The sequence below is a fragment of the Eleutherodactylus coqui genome, chromosome 4, assembly GCF_035609145.1.
Source record: "Eleutherodactylus coqui strain aEleCoq1 chromosome 4, aEleCoq1.hap1, whole genome shotgun sequence".
Classification (NCBI taxonomy): domain Eukaryota; kingdom Metazoa; phylum Chordata; class Amphibia; order Anura; family Eleutherodactylidae; genus Eleutherodactylus; species Eleutherodactylus coqui.
Window position 1 is genome coordinate 88,694,363 of NC_089840.1, and position 10,579 is coordinate 88,704,941.

At 50.4% G+C, this 10,579-nt stretch overlaps 1 protein-coding gene across 2 annotated transcripts in view; it reads right to left on the reverse strand.

Annotated features, from left to right (window-relative positions):
* The window catches only part of BCLAF3 (BCLAF1 and THRAP3 family member 3), a 71,626-nt gene extending 68,664 nt beyond the window's left edge, over window positions 1-2,962 (reverse strand). For both annotated transcript variants that reach the window (XM_066599842.1, XM_066599841.1), the window contains exon 1: window positions 2,818-2,962. The gene's annotated coding sequence lies outside the window, so the exon portion shown is untranslated. The remainder of the gene's footprint in view (window positions 1-2,817) is intronic.
* Window positions 2,963-10,579: the final 7,617 nt, after the last annotated feature.

The window sequence follows — 10,579 nt, forward strand, 5'->3', positions numbered from 1 at the left end:
TGTGTTGTATTCATGGCATCACAAGCATCGTAGAGGACAAATTTGAAAAAGGTCTAGAAAATGTTGGTGCGGCTGAAATGAGACGAGTCATAAAGTGTCCCCCAGATACTAAAGGGGTATTACCACAAAATGAAGTGATCACCCAACCCCAGTATGAGGGATAACTTGCTGATCAGTGGGGTCTGAGCACTGGGACCCCCACCAACCCTGAGAATTTGGTACATATCTGACTGAACAAATAGAATTCATTCCCACTGGAGACAGTGCAGTGCATGCTGGTCGGCACTCGTTACCTCCGTGTACACGGGCAGGCTATCAGCTCTACGGGGATCATTGATTAGCTGCCCATCTCCCCATTTAGGGTCTTTTTACACGGGCCGATTATTGGGTCGGAGTGTTCCTCTGCAAGTTCATTCGCCCGACAATCGGGTCATGTAAGAAGACCAACGGTAAGCCAACAAACAAGCAAATACTCGTTCGTTGACTGATCAGCTTATACGAGGGTAAAAATGCTCGCTGATTATGTCCGAGTGTGAATGGGGAGGTGTGCGGCCAATCACAGCGCTAGGGGAACGAACAATCATGTTAACAACCGATTGTCCTCTGAGAGAGCAGCTCATAGAATGGTAGAGTTGGAAGGGACCTCCAGGGTCATCGGGTCCAAACCCCTGCTCAGTGCAGGATCACTAAATCATCCCGACAGATGTCAGTCCAGCCTTTGTTTGAACACTTCTATTGAAGGAGAACTCACCACCTCCAGTGGTAACCTGTTCCACTCATTGATCCCCCTCACTGTCTAATATCTAATCTGTGTCTCCTCCCTTTTAGATTCATCCCATTGCTTCTAGTCTTTCCTTGTACAAATGAGAATAGGGCTGATCCCTCTGCAGTGTGACAGCCCTTCAGATATTTGCGGACAGCTATTAAGTCTCCTCTCAGCTTTCTCTTCTGCAAGCTAAACATTCCCAGATCCTTTAACCGTTCCTCATAGAACATGATTTGCAGACCGCTCACCATCTTGGTGACTCTTCTCTAAACTTGCTCCAGTTTGTCTATGTCTTTCTTAAATTGGAGTGCCCAGAACTGGACACAGTATTCCAGATGAGGTCTAACTAAGGAAGAGTGGAGGGTAATAATAACCTCACGTGATCTAGACTTTATGCTTCTCTTAATACATCACAGAATTGTGTTAGTCTTTTTGGCTGCTGCATCACATTGTTGACTCATGTTCAGTCTATGATCTATTAGTATGCCCAATTCCTCCCATTCTTTATGTGCTTTTTTTTATTTTTCTTGCCCAGATATAGGACCGTACATTCCTCCTTGTTAAATACCATTCTGTTAGTCGTCGCCCACTGTGTAAGCTTTTGTAGATCTTTTTGAATACTCTCCCTCTCTTCCCTAGTGTTAGCTATCCCTCCTAGCTTTGTGTCGTCAGCAAATTTGATCAGTTTCCCATCAACTCCCTCCTCCAGATATCTGCCGATGCCACTGGGGCACGTGCAGCCATTAAACAAGTCTTTGCTCAATCGTCTACTGATCGTTAGTCCAATTACATAGCCCACCGTTGAGCAAACCTGGAGCGTTCTTTCCCGATAATCGGCCACATAAAAGGCCCACTAGTCCAGAATGTTGCAGTGACAGACCTATGCCAGGTACTTCCTTCTGGTCAGAGATCGCAGATTTCATCAAAATCACGGGCGCAAGTGCATTTTGGCCGCTGCATCTATATACAACCGAAAATTGCTTTCGCCAACTGCGCCGTGGTTGTGTGTGCCGATACACAGCATAGTAGCGCACGCAAAAAAGACCGCACAAAATCACATTGACTTTATGCACAAATACGCACCCAGACAGGCCATGCTGCGGATTTTTTCACACGATCATGAAAAAAAATATATGCTTGTATGAACAAACGCATCGAACCCAATGGCTTCTATTCACTGCATATTATATGGGCAACCATTGTGTGCGTGATATAAGGTGCACGAGCCGTATCACGGACATCTCTGAAGAGCGAGGCCACTGGAGTTCCCTTCTAAAAAATAGGATTAGGCCAGATCCAGCACCAAATGTCGTAAGAAATAGCGCTGCATGCGGTGCTTTATCTTTCCAGGGCAGCTGAGGGGAAAGCGAACGGATCCCATTAGAGTCAATAGGGTTCATTGGCGCTATTTGGTTCCGCCATTAGACAGACCCGTTCTGCCAGGGGATGCCCCTTCTGGTTCCCATAACAGAACAGAAACATAGCGCCCCGCCGCAGATGTGACACCTGTCCATTACCAGGGCTGAATACACATTATGACAGCGCCAACAAGAGCGCACGCTGCGGCCGCGAACAGAACCTAAGGAAGCAGACGGACGGCGGGACGATAATTACCGGTCACACTGGGAATCACTATTCTTATTTAACTTGGCACCAAAAACAGAAAAAGGGACTTTCTCTGTAAAGTAATGAATGCTGCACTCTGCCGACCCCCAAATCTGCACTAGTCACGGCCAGCCTGGCGCTCCCCACTGCTTACCCCCCTCGGGCATGCTGGGACTAGTAGTTGTGCAGCCCCTGCTGCAGGTTGTCCGGGACTATAAATGCCCCTCCGGGGGTGAAGCCGAGGGAAGGAAGTGGAGGAGGGGATTACAAAGCAACCAGCCGCGGGGGATTACAGGAGGCCTGCAGGACGAGGTACTGCAGTGTAATCCACACCGCATGTCACCTCTGGCGGAGGGGGGTCCGCGCACACCCCCGCTCCGTCCTCCGGCCCCCACACCAGCAGCGCGCGCCGCACACCCCTCCGCACGTGGGAGAGTGAGCCTTACCTGCGCGGCGGGGATCCCCGGGACCGGACGGCTCCTGCCTGCTCCCCGGGCGAAGTGCTGCTACTCCGGCGCTCCGCTGTGTCCTCCCCCGGAAGTGGAAGCTGAGCTCAGCCCCGCACTCATCCTCACATGCTGCAGAGCTGCCGGCCGCTGCACACACTACACTGCACAGCACTACACACTGTACCGCACTGCCGGCCGCTGCACACACTACACTACACTACACTGCACAGCACCGCACTACACACTGTACTGTACCACACTGCCGGCCGCTCTACACACTGTACTGTACCACACTGCCGGCCGCTCTACACACTGTACTGTACCGCACTGCCGGCCGCTGCACACACTACACAGCACCGCACTGCCGGCCGCTCTACACCCTGTACTGCACCGCACTGCTGGCCGCTGCACTCACTGTACCGCACTGCCGGCTGCGGACCTGACCTGGGTTGCACCTGCTCCCTCCCGCCGGCTGGGTCGGTCAGTCAGTCCTCATGTTTCCTAGTGGCAGGCTGGGCTCCGGCTGTCTCCTCTCTCTGGTCTGTCATGCTTTACACTGCAGCTCTTCCCCCATATTGGCAGCAGTGTATAAACAGAGATCCAACTAATATCTATAAGGCTTTATTCACACTGGGGTTTTATTATCCAGCCCATGTAGAGCGCCCATTCAGATGGGGCATAAAATCAGACATCTGAAAAAGATGTAGCACACGGTGCGCATCCCGGCCAGCCGCATCTACGCTGACCTGAAAAGATAAGTCGGCCTATCTTTGGGCGAAATCTGGTGGCTGGTCCTATAGACTCCTATGCGAGCTGCCAGAAAAGGGAGGTGGGAGCGAGTTTAGCAGCGGCTCCTCTCCTGCCCCTTTCCTTTACTAACAGCAGCAAAGGGGAGGGAGTTTAGCATCGGCTCCTGTCCCGTCCCTTTACTAACAGCAGGCAAAGGGGAGGGAGTTTAGCATCGGCTCCTGTCCCGTCCCTTTACTAACAGCAGGCAAAGGGGAGGGAGTTTAGCATCGGCTCCTGTCCCGCCCCCTTCCTTTACTGGCAGCAGGCAAGGGGAGACGGAGAGTAAACTCTCTCCCCCACCTGATGGTATTTGAGGCTGCGACGTATATGTGCTGCAGCCCCGTCCGTCTGAATGGGGGACAAAACGAGAGATGGACCCGCGACTTGGTCATGGCTGCCTCTCGTGCATGCGATTTTCAGCCATGATGCAAAAATTGCAACGCCTGTGTGAAGGAGACCTAAGGCTGGAGGTGCACCATATCCGTCTGCCCAATATCAAGCCCCAAAACCCACCATTATGATGCGATTACCTATAAAACAAGAAAAAGGGGGTTGGTACTGTGTTAGGGTCAATTTACACGGGACGAATGTCTGGCAAACGATGCCCGACACTCATCCCTGTGTGTCCGCGCTCCCGTGCTGTCACACAGGAGCTAGTATTGCTGGCTCGCTCATGGAGCGGCCAGCAGGGGGCGGGCAGTGCAGGAGATTTCTCTCCTCTCACTCCCCACCCCTCTCTATTGACTTAACACTTAAAGGGGTTGTCCCGCGGCAGCAAGTGGGTCTATACACTTCTGTATGGCCATATTAATGCACTTTGTAATGTACATTGTGCATTAATTATGAGCCATACAGAAGTTATAAGAAGTTTTTCACTTACCTGCTCCGTTGCTAGCGTCCTCGTTTCCATGGAGCCGACTAATTTTCGCCGTCTAATGGCCAAATTAGCCGCGCTTGCAAAGTCCGGGTCTTCTTCTTATCTCAATGGGGCTCTGTGTAGCTCCGCCCCGTCACGTGCCGATTCCAGCCAATCAGGAGGCTGGAATCGGCAATGGACCGCACAGAAGCCCTGCGGTCCACCGAGGGAGAAGATGCCGGCGGCCATCTTCAGCAGGTAAGTAAGAAGTCACCGGAGCGCGGGGATTCAGGTAAGCGCTGTGCAGATTTTTCTTTAGGTCCCTGCATCGGGGTTGTCTCGCGCCGAACGGGGGGGGGGGGGGGGTTGAAAAAAAAAAAAAAACCCGTTTCGGCGCGGGACAACCCCTTTAAGATCAGTGATTAGCTCATCACCCTTCATTTATGCTGCATAAACGATGGACGATCAGCTCATCACTGATCGTTCCATGTCAATAGCGGCCGTTCAATACTGAACGACCACTATGTTATGTCAAAGGAGAGGGGCAAGGGAGCGAGAAGAGAGAAATCTCCTGCACTGCCCCGCCCCCTGCTGGCCGCTGTGTGAGTGAGCCAGCAATACTAGCTCCCGTGTGACAGCACGGGAGCGCAGACACAAGGACAAGTGTTGGGCATCGCTTGCCCAACAGTCGTCCCGTGTAAATGTGCCTTTAGCCAGTAGAGCAAAATGTGATTGTTCTCAGTAAGAGAAACCAAGTAATCTTGTAGATATGATAGCTTTTAATGACTAACAAAAATACATGATGTTATAGCGAGCTTGCGAACCTCTTAGGATCCTTCCTCTGGCATAATGGAACAAATTTAAAGACATATTTACTATAACACATGATCACATGGGAGGGCACGAACATGGTGAACTAAATTGGCACTAGATAAATACCAGGGACAGAGGGTGAGAGGGCACAGACATGTTAATAACATTTAGATAGCTAGCAGGGAGGGATGAACATAACAGTAAATATCAGTCCAATGACAAGGAATGTGAAATCCATCCTTCAGACCTGCTAACAAGGAAGATGGAACAATACCTCTTAATGCAAATTAGGTTCACCATATTCCGGCCCTCCCATGTGATAATGTGTATTTATTAAATACGTCTGTAGATTTGTTCCTTTATCACATTTGTTTGCAATGCGATTTCCCCCCCCCCCCCCTTTTTTTAAGATCCTATTGAAAATAACGGGCGATTCTTTGCGAGGAATCGCCCAAAAGTAGGTCATGCGGCGACTTTTCTGACTCAGACCACCGGTCTAAGAGAAAAATTGCGTGAAATCAATGGGAAGCACTTGCGATCCCCTATCACACACGTGCGTGAGCATTGGAATGTCACAGAAGCGATGAAAGACGTTTTTGTATGAAAGACACCTCACATCCACTGGCAAAACGCACGTTGACAAGCGCGATATAGGGACGAGTTTCTCAGCCCGATACTTGTGTGAATGTAGGCTAAGGGCTCCTTCACATGGGTGATTTTGCGCACGTATTTTCGCATGCAAACCACGCCATATTTCCATTTGCGGATCCAAGTCACCATCAAAGTCTATGGGGTGCACATTTGCGCAGCCTGTCTTCACAGAATTGTCACCGCACGATTTTGTAGTGTTAATTAAAAACACTGGGGACTAATTAGGATGTTCAGCCGGCAGTGTAAAGAAGTACCGTAAACAGCGCCGATACGCTCACGAGAACATGTGGTAGCGCTCCATTCACAGCGCAATCATGCCATGCTCTCACGAGCGTACCTGCGCCTACGTTTGTATGGGGGAGCCCTAAAGCAACATTCTCAGTGGTTTTTACTACACTGGGATTCTGTTGTAGTTCCATCACTTTCTCAAAAACAGCAGTGTAACGGAACCCGCGAATGGCAACGAACAGAACCATTTACTTGGCTTGGTGAAACGGGCGCCAATTTGGTATCCGTTTGACAGAGTTTCCGTTCACTTTCGTTATATTTGGAGTATAGAACAGGATAATCAGCTACCAGCATTTTCTCAATGATTGCTGAGCTAAACCTGCAAGTGCAGCCCGACAATTAGCGCTCACAAGTGTTACCGGCGCTCGCGGAATAGCAGCTTTAGGAGAACGTTAAAAAAATGGTTTGTTATGTCCACAAAACAATAGACATTTTTTCCTACGTGTTCAGCCCTGTGTGGTCTCCATTTTTGGTCCATATTTGGTGTGTCTCGGGTTTTTTACTCCCATACGTCATTCATTTTCATGTCCGTAAAAAAAAAAAAAACGGACGGACCCAATTCGTTTTTTCTGCATCTCTCAAGACAGTGAGACTGCCCGCGGATGGTATCTGAGTGCTGTGCTTTTTTTTCTATTCCTATTGACTTTAAGGGCGAGTCTCATCTGTAAAACAGATCAGATTAGTGCATACAATTAGTTTGTTCACGCACTCCGTGAAACTCAGTGATGTGTGTTGCCACATAGAATAATATGGGTCCGTATGCTGTCCGTGGGTATTCCCATTTTTTTTTTATGGGTTAAAAAAATGCTAGTGTGGCAGAGGCCTCATACTCAGCGCCTTCATACAGATGACTCGCCTCACATAACATAAAAACACCGCGTCAATGACCTGTGCAGGAGACCACACTTCTGCATGTCCTATTTTTATGTGAGGCTCCTTTTGCCATATGTAGGGGATTCCCTGCTTATATACTCTCAACAGGGCCATAACAGGGTTTTCTAGTTTTCAGGGTAGCTGTAGGGTTGCTCTTTTCAGGGCGGTCGCCCCATATGTGTGATTTAGTTACTAGGGATATTTAGGGATAGTCATAATAATAATAATAAACTTTATTTGTATAGCGCCAACATATTCCGCAGCGCTTACATAGACAGGGGATACAGAAAGACAAAAGTACAAACATTACAGAACCGCGGTTACATAGTAATCAATTGATGGAAACAATAGGGGTGAGGGTCCTGCTCCAACGAGCTTACATACTACAAGTAATGGGGTGATACAGAAGGTAAAGGGGCTGGAGATGTGCACTGTATGGCGAGGTGGAGAGTGAGGGGTGATATACACATAGACAATGGTCAGACATTTAGCCGTGTGACGGCAGAAACAGTATGACTGCAGGAGCGGTTTATGATGGCTAGCAGGGATTGCAGTCAGTAGGTCAGGGAGCATGTTATCAGGCGGAGTACAAAGGGGTTTGTTTAGGGAATTCGGTATGCCTCTCTGAAGAGGTGCGTTTTTAGAGCACGCCTGAAGTTCTGCGAGTCCTGGATTGCTCGGGTAGCCTTTGGTAGTGCGTTCCAGAGGACCGGTGCTGCTCTGGAGAAGTCTTGGAGGCGGGAATGAGAAGTTCGAATTAAAGGGGCGCTCAATCTGGTTTCGTTAGCAGAGCGGAGAGCCCGGGCTGGTTGATGGATTGAGATGAGGGAGGCGATGTAGGGGGGCGCTGCACTGTGGAGGGCTTTGTGGATGAAGGTGGCGAGTTTAAATTGAATTCTGTATTTAACGGGCAGCCAGTGCAGTGACCGGCACAGGGCAGAGGCGTCCGAGTAGCGGCTGGACAGGAAGATGAGCCTGGCTGCCGCATTCAGGATGGATTGGAGAGGGTTGAGTCTGGTGCAGGGGAGGCCGATCAGCAATGAGTTGCAATAATCAAGCCGGGAGTGGATGAGGGCAACAGTAAGCGTTTTTAGCGTGTCCACAGTGAGAAAAGAGCGGATTCTTGCGATGTTCTTGAGGTGCAGCTGACATGTTCGGGACAGAGATTGGATGTAGGGGGTAAAAGAGAGATCAGAATCAAATATGACTCCAAGGCAGCAGGCATGTTGTCTAGGAGTTATGTTGGCGCCACACACTGAGATGGAGATGTCAGGATGAGGGCGGTTAGTGGAGGGTGGAAATACCAGTAAGTCAGTTTTAGAGAGGTTTAGTTTTAGGTAGAGAGAGGACATGGTGTTAGAGACAGCGGACAGACAGTTAGTGATGTTTTGGAGTAAAGGTGCAGAGATGTCACGGGAAGAGGTGTATAGCTGGGTGTCATCAGCATACAGGTGGTATTGGAGGCCAAATCTCCTGATGGTTTGTCCAATAGGGGCTGTGTAGATAGAGAAAAGAAGGGGGCCGAGGACAGAGCCCTGGGGGACCCCAACAGCAAGGGGAAGAGGAGGGGAGGTAGAGCCAGCAAAGGAGACACTGAAAGAGCAGTCAGATAGGTAGGAAGAGAACCAGGAGAGGGCAGTGTCCTTTAGGCCAATGGAGTGTAGCATACTAAGGAGGAGTTTGTGGTCAACAGTGTCAAATGCTGCGGAGAGGTCGAGGAGGATCAGTAGGGAGTAATCGCCCCTCGATTTGGCTGTCAGTAGGTCATTGGATACCCTTGTAAGGGCAGTTTCTGTCGAGTGTTGAGGTCGAAAGCCAGACTGTAGGGGGTCTAGGAGAGAGTGCTCTGATAGGTAGCTTACAAGGCGGGAGTAAACCAGCCGTTCTAGTAGTTTGGAGATGAAGGGGAGGTTTGAGATGGGTCGGTAGTTGGCAGCATCAGTCGCGTCCAGAGTCGGCTTCTTTAGCAGTGGGGATATGATGGCGTGTTTGAAAGAAGAGGGAAAGATGCCAGAGGTCAGAGAGAGGTTGAATATAGTGGTGAGATGGGAGATGACCACTGGGGAGAGGGAACGGAGGAGGTGTGAGGGGAGGGGGTCGCTAGCGCAGGTGGTGGGGCGAGCAGAGAAGAGCAATTTGGAGACTTCTTCCTCTGTCGCTGGTCTGAGTACAGACAGTGAGCAGGAGCTAGATGCAGTGCTGACAAGACTAGGGTCGGGGCTAATCTGGGATTGGGAAGTTATTTCCTGACGGATGTAATCAATTTTCTTTTTGAAGTAAGCAGCCAGCTCTTCGCACTGAGATCCGTCACCGGGGGCTGTGGTTTAGGGCTGAGAAGGGAGTGAAAAGTATCAAAGAGCCGTTTAGGGTTGTGGGATAGTGAGGAGACTAGAGAGGTGAAATAGACTTGTTTGGCATGGTGGAGGGCAAGGTTGTAGGTTCTGAGCATGAATTTGTAGTGGAGGAAGTCTGCGGACGTTTGGGATTTCCTCCACAGCCGTTCAGCACTTCTAGAGCACCGCCGGATGAAGCGCGTTTGAGGCGTGAGCCAGGGTTGCCGTGGTCTACATCGGATGGCTCGGGTCCTGGGGGGCGCCGCTTCATCCAGGGCATGTTTGAGAGCGGTGTTGTAGTGAGCGGCAGCCAGGTTGGGGCAGGTGAGGAGAGAGATGGGGGACAGAGAGGACTGTAGGGATTCAGCAAAGTTCTGGGTGTGACTGGCCTTAAGGTTCCTGTAGGTACTGTAGGTAGGTGGGTCTGGAGAGATGTTAGGGAGCGTGACAGAGAAAGAGAGGAGGTTATGATCCGAGAGCGGGAGAGGGGAGTTAGTGAAGTTGGCAGCAGAGCAGAGCCGGAGGAAGACCAGATCCAGGGTGTTTCCATCTCTGTGAGTGGGAGAGGCTGTGAGTTGAGAGAGACCAAGGGAGGAGGTGAGCGAAAGAAGCTGATAGGCAGATGGAGAGATAGGGTCATTAGTGGGGATGTTAAAATCACCTAAGATGAGGGTTGGAATTTCACAGGATAGGAAGTGGGGGAGCCAGGCGGCAAAGTGGTCCAAAAACAGGCGGGCAGCACCTGGGGGGCGATACATAACTGCTACTCGCATGGACAGCGGGCGGAAAAGCCGTAGCGTATGTACCTCAAATGATGGAAAAGTGAGTGAGGGTACAGGGGGGATGACCTGGTAGGTGCATTTCGGGGAGAGAAGAGCACCTACTCCGCCACGCCTGTCATCTGGTCTCGGGGTATGGGAGAACTGCAGGCCATTGTAGGACAGTGCAGCAGGGTAGGCCGTGTCAGACTGCTGTATCCACGTTTCTGTGAGAGCGAGCAGGTTTAGGGATTTAGCAGTAAAAAAGTCGTGGATAGTGGGGAGTTTATTACATGCTGACTGGCAGTTCCAGAGTGCACATTTAAAGGAGTCAGGGGAGGGTATGCATGGGCTAGCAGTTGGGCTTGGGGATTTTATTAGTGAGTCAGGTAAGGGGT